This window comes from Tachyglossus aculeatus, chromosome 1 (genome assembly GCF_015852505.1).
Source record: "Tachyglossus aculeatus isolate mTacAcu1 chromosome 1, mTacAcu1.pri, whole genome shotgun sequence".
NCBI lineage: Eukaryota > Metazoa > Chordata > Mammalia > Monotremata > Tachyglossidae > Tachyglossus > Tachyglossus aculeatus.
The window spans coordinates 10,247,519-10,262,299 of record NC_052066.1 but is presented as its reverse complement, the minus strand read 5'-3'; positions in this window follow the sequence as shown (position 1 = coordinate 10,262,299).

Genomic DNA, 14,781 nt, shown 5'->3' with positions numbered 1-14,781 from the left:
TAGTTTATTCATTCATTTATTCATTCATTCAGCCAATTGTATTTACTGAGTGCTTACTGTGTGCAGAGCACTGTACTAAACACTTGTTTGTACAGCTTAATTACTCTATTTATTTTACTTGTACATATTTACTATTCTATTTATTTTATGTCCATAGCTATAATTTATTCATTCATTTATTCATTCATTCAGCCAATTGTATTTACTGAGTGCTTACTGTGTGCAGAGCATCATCATCAATCGTATTTACTGAGCGCTTACTGTGTGCAGAGCACTGTACTAAGCGCTTATTTGTACAGATTTATTACTCTGTTTCACTTGTACGTATTTACTATTCTATTTATTTTGTTAATGATGTGCATATAGCTTTAATTCTATTTGTTCTGACGATTTTGACACCTGTCTAACATGTTTTGTTTAGTTGTCTATGTCCCCCTTCTAGACTGTGAGCCCAATGTTGGGTAGGGACCGTCTGTATATGTTGCCGACTTGGACTTTTCAAGCGCTTAGTCCAGTGCTCTGCACACAGTAAGCGCTCAATAAATACGATTGAATGAATGAATGACAGGTCCCGCCTCCACCTTCTTTAACCATTTTGATCTCTTTCTCTCATTCCTTCTCTCTTTCTCCATGCCCAAATTGATCCTTAGGGACTTCAACATCCACATAGACTGTGAGCCCACTGCTGGGTAGGGACTGTCTCTATATGTTACCAACTTGTACTTCCCAAGCGCTTAGTACAGTGCTCTGCACACAGTAAGGGCTCAATAAATACGATTGATGATGATGATGATGATAGATGTTCCCGATGGCCTTTCCGCTGCCCGCCTTCTCTCACTCCAAGACTCCGCCGACCTCCTGCTCCACCCCACCTCGCCTCCTCACCAACTTGGGCAAACGCTCAATCTCATTGTCTCTAACCACCGCACAATCTCACCGATTCTGAAATTGGGCAAACGCTCAATCTCATCATCTCTAACCACCGCACAATCTCACCGATTCTGAAATTGGGCAAACGCTCAATCTCATCATCTCTAACCACCACACAATCTCACCGATTCTGAAATTGGGCAAACGCTCAATCTCATCATCTCTAACCACCGCACAATCTCACCGATTCTGAAATTGGGCAAACGCTCAATCTCATCATCTCTAACCACCGCACAATCTCACCGATTCTGAAATTGGGCAAACGCTCAATCTCATCATCTCTAACCACCACACAATCTCACCGATTCTGAAATTGGGCAAATGCTCAATCGCATCATCTCTAACCACCGCACAATCTCACCGATTCTGAAATTGGGCAAACGCTCAATCTCATCATCTCTAACCACCGCACAATCCCACCGATTCTGAAATTGGGCAAACGCTCAATCTCATCATCTCTAACCACCGCACAATCTCACCGATTCTGAAATTGGGCAACCGCTCAATCTCATCATCTCTAACCACCGCACAATCTCACCGATTCTGAAATTGGGCAAACGCTCAATCTCATCGTCTCTAACCACCGCACAATCTCACCGATTCTGAAATTGGGCAAACGCTCAATCGCATCATCTCTAACCACCGCAAAATCTCACCGATTCTGAAATTGGGCAAACGCTCAATCTCATCATCTCTAACCACTGCACAATCCCACCGATTCTGAAATTCCCATACTGTGCCCCCCTTTTTCCTCTCCTCCTCCTCCTCCCCTCCCCATCGCCCCCTCCCTCCTTCTGCCCTACCCCTTTCCCCTCCCCACAGCACTTGTATATATATATTACTCTATTTTATTTGTACATATTTACTACTCTATTTTATTAATGATGTGTATATAGCCATAATTCTATTTATTCTGATGTCATTGACACCTGTCTACTTGTCTTGTTTTGTTGTCTGTCTCCCCCTTCTAGACTGTGAGCCCGCTGTTGGTTAGGAACCGTTTCTATATGTTGCCAGCTTGTACTTCCCAAGCGCTTAGTACAGTGCTCTGCACACCATAAGCACTCAATAAATTTGATTGAATGAATGAATGAATGAATGAATGAATGAATGAATGAATGAAATCCCTCTCTCTGACCATAACCTCCTAACTTATCTCCTCTCCCACACCCCTCCTTCCCGTAAATCTGGCCTGTTCCCCCACAGAGCCCTCCGACCTCTGGACCCCATCTGATTTTCTCAACTCCTCATGCCCCACTTAGCCTCCAAACCCAAACTACCCACTCTTGATGACCAAATCCACACTCTCAATACCACCTTCTCCACTAAACTCAACTCACTCGCTCCCCTACCTCTTCATCGATCTCATGCCACTAACCCACAGCCCTGGGTCTGATCTTGAGTGTGAAGAAGAACAATCATGTGTGTGTTTGTGTGTCTGCCCCTCTACACAGCCTACACACCCTTTACTCGCAACTCTGATCTTAGGTGTGAGGAAAAATAAGTATGCGTGTGTGTGTGTGTCTGTGTCTGTCCATCTGCCCCTCCTGAGCTCACCTTCTACCTGCCCTTTACTCTCGACTTTGATCTTGGGTTCAATCAATCAATCGTATTTATTGAGCGCTTACTATGTGCAGAGCACTGTACTAAGCGCTTGGGAAGTACAAATTGGCAACACATAGAGACAGTCCCTACCCAACAGTGGGCTCACAGTCTAAAAGGGGGAGACAGAGAACAGAACCAAACATGCCAACAAAATAAAATAAATAGGATAGAAATGTACAAGTAAAATAAATAAATAAATAAATAAATAGAGTAATAAATATGTACAACCATATATACACATATACAGGTGCTGTGGGGAAGGGAAGGAGGTAAGATGGGGGGATGTTTTGTTTTGTTGTCTGTTTCCCCCTTCTAGACTGTCAGCCCATTGTTGGGAAGAGATTGTCTCTATCTGTTGCTGAACTGTACTTTCCAGGCGCTTAGTACAGTGCTCTGCACACAGTAAGCGCTCAATAAATACGATTGAATGAATGAATGAATGGGTCACCTCTACAGTTCTCCTCCCTCACTCCTGTGCACGAGCCACAGAGCGTTGCTGGCGGAAATCTCAATATCAGGCCGACTTCATCCACCTCAAGTTTATCCTTACCCGCTTTAACTCTGCCCGCTCCCCTGCCCGGCAAAACTATCTCTCCACTCTTATGTAAGTTTCATCAATCAATCAATGGTATTTATTGAGTGCTTACTGTGTGCAGAGCACTGTACTAAGCAGCTGGGAGTGTACAGTATAACGGAGCTGGTAGACACGTAGATCACGGGCTTTGGAGTCAGAGGTCATGGGTTCAAACCTGGCTCTGCCAACTGTCAGCTGTGTGACTTTGGGCAAGTCACTTAACTTCTCTGTGCCTCAGTTACTTCATCTGTGAAATGGGAATTAAGACTGTGAGCCCTCCGTGGGACAACCTGATCACCCTGTAACCTCCTCAGCGCTTAGAACAGTAAGCGCTTCATAAAAACCATTATTATTATTATTATTATTATTATTCCCTGTCCAAGCAAACCTAGAATCAAAAGCTTGGACGCTTAATAAGCATTAATGTTTGCTCAGAACCAATCGTAACAACGCTTCTTTCCGCTGTAATTAGCCTATGAGCAAAGCTTTTGAATGGGATTTCTGTTGTGTGCCTCATCAGCGTGGCTCAGTGGAAAGAGCTCTCCGTCTTCTAGACTGTGAGCCCGCTGTTGGGTAGGGACCGTCTCTATATGTTGCCGACTTGTACTTCCCAAGCGCTTAGTACAGTGCTCTGCACACAGTAAGCGCTCAATAAATACGATTGAACGAATGAATGAATGAAAGAGCACGGGCTTTGGAGTCAGGGGTCATGGGTTCAAATCCCGGCTCCGCCACTTGTCAGCTGTGTGACTTTGGGCAAGTCACATCACTTCTCTGGGCCTCAGTTACCTCATCTGTAAAATGGGGATGAAGACTGTGAGCCCCCCATGGGACAACCTGATCACCTTGTAACCTCCCCAGCACTTTGCACATAGTAAACGCTTAATAAATGCTATTATTATTATTGTTATTATTATTGACAGCCATGCCCATTGCCCTTGCCAGCTGTTCCAGATATTTAATTCCCTCCTCAGGCCCTTTGTTCCCCTGCCTCCCCTTATCCCTCACCCCCAGTGACCTGGCCACTTACTTTATTAAGAAAATTGACATTACCAGGTGTGAGCTCCCCAAAATCTCCTCCCTCCCTCCCCCTTCCAGCTCCTTCTTCAACTCTTTCTTTCTTTTCTTTTCTCTCATGGCATTTGTTAAGCACTTACTATGTGTCAGGCACCATTTGTTCTAAGCACTGGGGTAGAGCAGTATCTCTAGAGATCTCCTGCCTCCTCTCAAAATCCACACCTTCAACCCATTCCTTCGCACCTTAACAAAACTCTCTCCCCTTCCCTTCTACCCTCTCAAACATCCATCTTCTACTGTTCACTCTCCAGTGGCTTCTTCCTCACTGCTTTCAAACATGTCCATGTCTCCCCAACCATTTATTATTATGGAGCAGTTGATAAATTACACCAAACACACCATAAGCTCTCCTCTCCTCTCCCGGCAGGTTGGGAAAGTGGTGGCATGATGGAGACACAAACGCACACTTTTTTAAAAAAAAAATCACAGGTTGGGGAAACATTTACAACTTTTTTTACCTGAATATCAGTAATTTAAGAGACAGTCACTTATAGTGGTAGTGGACGTTCCCCTTGTCTTTTTTTTCATGGCAATTATCAAGCATTCCCTCATTTATCTACTTAAGCACTGAGGTAGCTAATAACTGTGATATTAAGTGCTTACTATGTGCCATACACAGTGCGATCAGATAAGAAACAGAAGCGGCATGACTTAGGGAAGTAGCTAGGAGAAGCAGCGTGGCTCAGTGGAAAGAGCACGGGCTTTGGAGTCAGAGGTCATGGATTCAAATCCCGGCTCCACCAATTGTATGTATATATTTGTACAGCTTTATTACTCTATTTATTCTCCTTGTACATATTTAGTATTTATTTTGTTAATGATGTGCATATAGCTTTAATTCTATTTGTTCTGATGATTTTGACCCCTGTCTATATGTTTTGTTTTGTTGTCTGTCTCCCCCTTCTAGACTGTGAGCCCGTTGTTGGGTAGGGACCGTCTCTGTATGTTGCCAGCTTGTACTTCCCAAGCGCTTAGTACAGTGCTCTGCACACAGTAAGCGCTCAATACATACAAATGAATGAATTAATTAATAAATTTAAAAAAGCCCTCCCTCGACCCCACGGCTCCCTCCAGTGATCGCCCCCTCTCCCTCCTACCGTTCCTCTCCAAACTCCTTGAGCGAGTCGTCTACACCCGCTGTTTCAAATCCCCCTCCTCCAATTCTCTCCTTGACCCCTTCCAATCTGGGTTCCATCGCCTACATTCCACAGAAACCTCCTTCTCAAAGGTCACCATTGATCTCCTTCTTGCCAAATCCAACGGCCTCTACTCCATCCTGAGCCTCCTCACCCTCTCAGCGGCCTTCAACACTGTGGACCACCCCCTTCTACGAGAAACATTATCCAACCTTGGTCTCACAGACTCCGTCCTCTCCTTTTCTCTCTCTGGCCGTTCATTCTCAGTCTCCTTCATGGGCTCCTCCTCTGCCTCCCACCCCCTAATTGTGGGGGTCCCTCAAGGTTCGGTTCTGGTCCTCTTCTATCCTCCATCTACCCCCACTCCGTTGAAGAACTCATCTGCTCCCACGGCTTCAACTACCACCTCTGTGCAGAGGGACAAATCTGAGACCCTCTCCCCATTGTACAGATGAGGAAACTGAGGAAAAAGCACCTAGACTCTAAGCCCCTTGTATGCAGGGAACATGTCTACCAACTCTGTTCTATTGTCCTCTCCCAAGCTATAGTTTAGTTTTCTGCACACAGTAGTGCTCGATAAATACCACTGATTGATTGAACAGAGTTCAATTATATGTTATATTGTTCATTCATTCATGCAATCATCAATCAATCAACCGTATTTATTGAGCGCTTACTGTGTGCAGAGCACTGTACTAAGCGCTTGGGAAGTACAAGTCGGCAACACATAGAGACAGTCCCTACCCAACAGCGGGCTCACATTTATTGAGCGCTCCCCAATCTACATCTCCAACCCTGATCACTCTCTCTCTCTCCAGTCTCACATCTCCTCCTGCTTTCAAGACACCTCTACTTGGATGTCCTCCCGTCACCTCAAATTTAACATGTCCAAAACAGAACTCCTTATCTTCCCACCCAAACCTTGTCCTCCCCTGACTTTCCCACCACTGTAGACGGCACCGCCACCCTTCCCGTCTCACGAGCCCACAACCTTGACATAATCCTTGAGTCCTCTCACTCATTCAACCCCCATATTCGATCCATCCCTAAATCCTGTCAGTCCCACCTTCACAACATAGCTGAAATCTGCCCTTTCCATTCCAACCAAACTGCTACTGCATTAATACAGTCACTCATTCAATCCCGCCTGGATTCCTGCATCATCCTCCTTGTTGACCTCCCAGCCTCCTGTCTCTCCCCACTCCAGTCCATACTTCACTCTGCTGCCTGGATCATTTTTCTACTTAACTGCTCAGGACATGTCCCCCCACTCCTCAAAGAACTCCAGTGATTGCCCAGCCACCTCTGCATCAAACAAAAACTCCTCACCATTGGCTTTAAAGGCCCCTCCTACCTCACTTCTCTTCTCTCCTACAACCCAGCTCACACACTTCGCTCCTCTGGTGCTAATCTTCTCACTGTGCCTCAGTCTCACCTATTTCACCACCGACCCCGGCCCCTGTCCTACCTCTGGCCTGAAAAGCCCTCCCTCCTCAAATCCCACAGACAATAACTCTCCCCCCTTCAAAGCTTCATTGAAGGCCCATCTCCTCCAAGAGGCCTTCCCAGACTAAGCCCCCCTCTCCCACTCCCTTCTGTGTCATCCCGACTTGCTTCCTTTACTCTTCCCTCCTCCCAGCCGCACACCACTTACGTCCACATCCGTTATTTATTCATTTATACTGATGTCTGTCTCCCCAGCTCTAGACTGTCAGCTCATTGTGGGCAGGGAATGTGTCTATTTTTAAATTTTTTTGATAGCATTTATTAAGCGCTTGCTATGTGCAAAGCACCGTTCTAAGCGCTGGGAGGGTTACAAGGTGATCAGGTTGTCCCACGGGGGGCTCACAGTCTTAATCCTCATTTTACAGATGAGGTAACTGAGGCGCAGACAATTTGAGAGAAGTTTATTGTTGTATTGTCCTCTCCCAAGTGCTTGTACAGTCCTTTCCACACAGTAAGTGCTCAATAAATATGATTGCATGAATGAATGAACAGTGTAACATATTTGATAGCATTTATTAAGCACTTACTATGTGCAAAGCACCATTCTAAGCACTGGGAGGGTTACAAGGTGATCAGGTTGTCCCACGGGGTCTCACAGTCTTAATCCTCATTTTACAGATGAGGTAACTGAGGCGCAGAGAAGTTGAGAGAAGTTTATTGTTGTATTGTCCTCTCCCAAGTGCTTGTACAGTACTTTCCACACAGTAAGTGCCCAATAAATATGATTGCATGAATGAATGAACAATATAACATATCACTGAACTCTGTTTAATCAATCAGTGGTATTTATTGAGCACTACTGTGTGCAGAAAACTAAACTATAGCTTGGGAGAGGACAATAGAACAGAGTTGGTAGACATGTTCCCCACACACAAGGGGCTTAGAGTCTAGGTGTGGTTTCCTCAGTTTCCTCATCTGTACAACGGGGAGAGGGTCTCCCCGTTGTCCCTCTCCAAAGACTGGGAGTCCTGTGTCACCCCGGGACTGTGTGTCTGGTATTTATTCATTCATTCACTCAATTGTATTTATTGAGCGCTTACTGTGCGCAGAACACTGTACTAAGGGCTTGGAAAGGCCAATTCGGCAACAGATAGAGACAATCCCTACCCAACAACGGGCTCACAGTTTAGAAGCGGGGAGACGGACAGTAAAATAAAACAAGTAGTCAGGCATCAATACCAATTTATTTATTTATTTTACTTGTACATATCTATTCTATTCATTTTATTTTGTTAGTATGTTTGGTTTTGTTCTCTGTCTCCCCCTTCTAGACTGTGAGCCCACTGTTGGGTAGGGACTATCTCTAGATGTTGCCAGCTTGTACTTCCCAAGCGCTTAGTACAGTGCTCTGCACACAGTAAGCGCTCAATAAATACGATTGATTGATTGATTGATCAAAATGGATAAATAGAATTATAGATATAATACAATATCTCGTCGACCCCCGGCCCATGTCCTTCCCCTGGCCTGGAATGCCCTCCCTCTTCATATCCGCCAAACTAGTTCTCTTCCTCCCTTCAAAGCCCTACGGAGAGCTCACCTCTTCTAGGAGGCCTTCCCGGACTGAGCCCCCCTTTTCCTCTGCTCCTCCTCCCCTCCCCATCACCCCTACTCCCTCCCTCCACTCTACTCCCTTCTCTACCCCACAGCACTTGTGTATATTTGTACATATTTATTATTCTATTTATTGTCTTAATGATGTGTCTACATTTATTTATTTATTTATTTATTTAATAATTGATTAATTTATTATTTATTTATTTATTTATTTGTCTACATCTATAATTCTATTTATCTACTTTGATGTTGTTGATGTTATTGTTTTGTTTGGTTGTCTGTCTCTCCCTTCTAGACTGTGAGCCCGTTGTTGGGTAGGGATTGTCTCTATCTGTTGCCGAATTGTGCTTTCCAAACGCTTAGTACAGTCCTCTGCACACAGTAAGCGCTCAATAAATACGATTGATTGATTGATTGATCAAAATGGATAAATAGAATTATAGATATAATACAATATCTCGTCGACCCCAGCCCATGTCCTTCCCCTGGCCTGGAATGCCCTCCCTCTTCATATCCGCCAAACTAGTTCTCTTCCTCCCTTCAAAGCCCTACGGAGAGCTCACCTCTTCCAGGAGGCCTTCCCGGACTGAGCCCCCCTTTTCCTCTGCTCCTCCTCCCCTCCCCATCACCCCTACTCCCTCCCTCCACTCTACCCCCTTCTCCACCCCACAGCACTTGTGTATATTTGTACATATTTATTATTCTATTTATTGTCTTAATGATCTGCCTACATTTATTTAATTCATTTATCATTACTTACTTATTTATTTATTTATTTATTTATTTATGCATTATTTATTTATTTATTTATTCATTCAATTAATTAATTTATTATTTATTTATTTATTTATTTATTTGTCTACATCTATAATTCTATTTATCTACTTTGATGCTGTTGATGCTATTGTTTTGTTTGGTTGTCTGTCTCTCCCTTCTAGACTGTGAGCCCGTTGTTGGGTAGGGATTGTCTCTATCTGTTGCCGAATTGTGCTTTCCAAACGCTTAGTACAGTGCTCTGCACACGGTAAGCGCTCAATAAATACGATTGAATAGCTACTGTGTATCTACCTCAGGGCTTAACACAGCATTTAGGACCCCAGTAAGCGCTGTATAAATTCCCTCGTGGTAAGAGGATGGGATGCATTTGTAGGCCGGTGGTCAGAGAGGACCCCCTCTCCATCCCCCCCATCTTACCTCCTTCCCTTCCCCACAGCACCTGTATGTATGTATATATGTTTGTACATATTTATTACTCTATTTATTTATTTTACTTGTACATATCTATTCTATTTATTTTATTTTGTTAGTATGTTTGGTTTTGTTCCACGTCTCCCCCTTTAGACTGTGAGCCCACTGTTGGGTAGGGACTGTCTCTATATGTTGCCAACTTGGACTTCCCAAGTGCTTAGTACAGTGCTCTGCACACAGTAAGCGCTCAATAAATACGATTGATTGCTTGATTGATTGATTGACAAGGCAGCGGCTCCTCCTCCCCAGCCCCTCGACCCCCCCCACCAGCTGGACCCCTCCCCCAGTGCCCAGAGCCAATATTCCTCCCCCCTCCCATGCCCCCAGCCCACCCGAGAAGTCAGAAGGTCATGGGTTCTAATCCCGGCTCCGTCATTGTCTGCTGGGTGACCTCGGGCCAGTCACTTCACTTCTCTGGGCCTCAGTTCCCTCATCTGGAAAATGGGGATCGAGACTGTGAGCCCCCCGTGGGACAGGGTCTGTGTCCAACCTGATTTGCTTGTTCCCACCCCAATTAATTATAATAATAATAATAATGATGGCATTTATTAAGTGCTTGCTATGTGCAAAGCACTGTACTAAGCGCAATTCTTAGTACAGTGCCTGGCACATAGTAAGTGCTGAATAAATACCATCATTATCATTATCATCAAAATAATTATTAATGTAATATAATATAATTAATTAATACAGTTAACATACCCAACACAATATAATTATTAATATATTGTTATTGATCATTATTATTAATAATAATTGATCGTTGACCTTTATTGAGCACTTACTGTGTGCAGAGCACTGTAGTAAGAGCTGGGAAGAGTCCAATACACCAGTAGAGAAGCAGCGTGGCTCAGTGGAAAAGGCACGGGCTTTGGAATCAAAAGTCATGGGTTTGAATCCCGGCTCTGCCAGTTATCAGCTGTGTGACTTTGGGCAAGTCACTTCACTTCTCTGGACCTCAGTGACCTCATCTGTAAAATGGGGATTAAGACTGTGAGCCCCCGTGGGGCAACCTGATCACCTTGTAACCTCTCCAGCGCTTAGAACAGTGCTTTGCACATAGTAAGTGCTTAATAAATGCCATCATTATTATTATTAATAAACAGGCACATTCCCTGCCTATCACGAGCACACAGTCTAGAGGGGGAGACAGACATTAATATGGATAACTTACAGATATGCATATAAGTGCTGTTCATTCATTCGATCATATTTGATTGTGTGCAGAGCATTGTATTGAGTACTAGACGGCACTACCATCCTTCCCATCTCACAAGCCCGCAACCTTGGTGTCATCCTCAATCAATCAATCAATCAATCATATTTATTGAGCGCTTACTGTGTGCAGAGCACTGTACTAAGCGCTTGGGAAGTCCAAGTTGGCAACATATAGAGACAGTCCCTACCCAACAGTGGGCTCACAGTCTAGAAGGGGGAGACGGAGAACAAAACCAAACATATTAACAAAATAAAATCAATAGAATAGATATGTCCAAGTAAAATAAATAAATAAATAGAGTAATAAATATGTACAAACATATATACATATATACAGGTGCTGTGGGGAAGGGAAGGAAGTAAGACGGGGGATGGGGGGGGGCGAGGGGGAGAGGAGGGAAGGGGCTCAGTCTGGGAAGGCTTCCTGGACTCTCTCGTTCTCCCCTCACATCCAATCCATCACCAAACCCTGCCGGTCTCACCTCCGCAACATCACCAGGATCCGCCCTTTCCTCTCCATCCAAACCGCTACCTTGCTGGTTCAATCTCTCATCCTATCCCATCTGGATGACTGCATCGGCCTCCTCTCTGATCTCCCATCCTCCTGTCTCTCCCCACTTCAGTCTATACTTCACGCTGCTGCCCGGATCATCTTTGTGCAGAAATGCTCTGGGCATGTTACTCCCCTCCTCAAAAATCTCCAGTGGTTACCAGTCAACCTACACATCAAGGAAAAACTCCTCACCCTGGGCTTCAAGGCTGTCCATCCATCCCCTGGCCCCCTCCTACCTCACCTCCCTTCTGTCCTTCTCCAGCCCAGCCCGCACCCTCCGCTCCTCTGCTGCTAATCTCCTCACCGTACCTCGTTCTCGCCTGTCCCGCCATCGACCTCCAGCCCACGTCCTCCCCCTGGCCTGGAATGGCCTCCCTCCACACATCCACCAAGCTAGCTCTCTTCCTCCCTTCAAAGCCCTATTGAGAGCTCACCTCCACCAAGAGGCCTTCCCAGACTGAGCCCCCTTTTTCCTCTCCCCCTCCCCATCCCCCCACCCTACCTCCTTCCCCTCCCCACAGCACCTGTATATATGTTTGTACAGATTTATTACTCTATTTGTACATATTTACTATTCTATTTATTTTGTCAATGATCATCATCATCATCATCAATCGTATTTATTGAGCGCTTACTATGTGCAGAGCACTGTACTAAGCGCTTGGGAAGTACAAATTGGCAACATATAGAGACAGTCCCTACCCAACAGTGGGCTCACAGTCTAAAAGGCGGAGACAGAGAACAAAACCAAACATACTAACAAAATAAAATAAATAGGATAGATATGTACAAGTAAAATAAATAAATTTTGATGTAAATATAAAATGTAAATAATAAATGATGTACACTTAGCTGTACCTCTATTTATTCTGATGACTTGACACCTGACCACATGTTTTGTTTTGTTGTCTGTCTCCCCCTTCTAGACTGTGAGCCCGTTGTTGGGTAGGGACCGTCTCTATATGTTGCCGCCTTGTACTTCCCAAGCGCTTAGTACAGTGCTCTGCATGCAGTAAGCGCTCAGTAAATACGATTGAATGAATGAATGAATGAACAATCAATCAATCAATCAATCAATCGTATTTATTGAGCGCTTACTATGTGCAGAGCACTGTACTAAGCGCTTGGGAAGTACAAATTGGCATCACATAGAGACAGTCCCTACCCAACAGTGGGCTCACAGTCTAAAAGGGGGAGACAGAGAACAGAACCAAACATACCAACAAAATAAAATAACAGACATAGTCCCTGCTCTTGTACTGTAGTCAGGGAAGGCCTCTTGGAGGAGATGGGCCTTCAGTAAGGCTTTGAAAGTTGGGGAGAGTCATTGTCTGTGCGATATGAGGAGGGAGGACATTCAAGACCATAGGCAGGATTGTGGGCAAGCGGTTGGGGATGTGATAAACGAGATCGAGTTCCAGCGCTTAGAACAGTGCTTTGCACATAGTAAGCACTTAACAAATGCTATTATTATTATTATTATTATTATTATTATCGAGGTCCAGTGAGTGGGTTGGTGGTAGAGGAGTGGAGTGAGAGAGCTCAATTAATACCATGGGAAGCAGCTTGGCTTAGTGGCTAGACCACAGGCCTGGCAGTCAAAGGACATGGGTTCTAATCCCGGCTCTGCCACTTGTCTGCTGGTTGACCTTGGGTAAGTCACTTCACTTCTTTGGGCCTCAGTTACCTCACCTGTAGAATGAGGATTAAGACTGTGAGCCCCACGGGGGACGGGGACTGATGAGCTTGTGTCTACCCCAGTGCTTAGAGCAGTGCTTGGCACATAGTAAAGGCTTAACGAATATCACAATTATTATTATTATTATACATTGGTCCTGTCTGCTGTTCAGCATAGTCAATCAATCAATCCATCAATCGTATTTATTCAGCGCTTACTGTGTGCAGAGCACTGTACTAAGCGCTTGGGAAGTCCAAGTTGGCAACATATAGAGACAGTCCCTACCCAACAGTGGGCTCACAGTCTAAAAGCATAGTCTGAAATAATTATAATTATTGTATTTGTTAAGTGCTAGGCACTGTACTAAGCACCGGGGTGGATGTAAGCAAATTGGGTTGGACACAGTCCCTGTCCCACAAGGGGCTCACAATCTCGGTCCCCCATTTTCCAGATAAGGGAACTGAGGCCCAGAGAAGTGAAGTGATTTGCCGAAGGTCACCCAGCAGACAAGTGGTGGAGGCAAAATTAGAACCCATGACCCGACTTCCAGGCCCAGGGTCTAGCCACTAGGCCCCAAATTCCAACAATGAGATCTATTTTTCCGCCGAAGTCTGACTGTTCCGTGTGATTCCCCTGCGTCCCTCCCCCGGGCCAAGGGGCTCACGGTTAGAGGCGAGGAAAGCCACAAAACCGTTTTTTTTTTATTGTATTTATTGAGCGCTTACTATGTGCAGAGCACTGTACTAAGCGCTTGGGAAGTACAAATTGGCAACATATAGAGACAGTCCCTACCCAACAGTGGGCTCACAGTCTAAAAGGGGGAGTTTGGTCAATGGCGACAAAGCAACAGTGTGAGCAGCAGTGTGGCCTACTGAGTAGAGCCTGGGCCTGGGACTCGGAAGGACCTGGGTTCTAATCCTGGCTCCGCCACTTGTCTGCTGGGTGACCTTGAGCATGTCACTTCACTTCTCGACCTCAGCTACCTCATCTGAGAAGCAGCGTGGCTCAGTGGAAAGAGCCTGGGCTTTGGAGTCAGAGGTTGTGGGTTCAAATCCTGGCTCTGCCAATCGTCAGCTGTGTGACTTTGGGCAAGTCACTTGACTTTTTTTTTTATGATGGCATTTATTAAGCGCTTACTATGTGTAAAGCACTGTTCTAAGCGCTGGGGGGATACAAGGTGATCAGGTTGTCCCACTAGGGGCTCACAGTCTTAATCCCCATTTGACAGATGAGGTCACTGAGGCCCAGAGAAGTGAAGTGACTTGCCCAAAGTCACACAGCTGACAATTGGCAGATCTGGGATTTGAACCCATGACCTTTGACTCCAAAGCCCGTGCTCTTTCCACTGAACCACGCTGCTTCGCTGACTTCTCTGGGCCTCAGTGACCTCATCTGTAAAATGGGGATGAAGACTGTGAGCCCCCCGTGGGACAATCTGATCATCTTGTAACCTCCCCAGCGCATAGAACAGTGCTTTGCACATAGCAAGCGCTTAATAAATGCCATCATTATTATTATTATTATTAACTGGAAAATGGGGATTAAGATTGTGAGCCGCATGTGGGACAGGGACTGTCTGACAAGATTAGCTTGTTTCTACTGCTGTGCTTATAACAATGATTGGCACATGGTAAGTCCTTAACAGATATTATTATTATTATCATTATTGTCTAATAAATAATGATGGTATTTGTTAGGC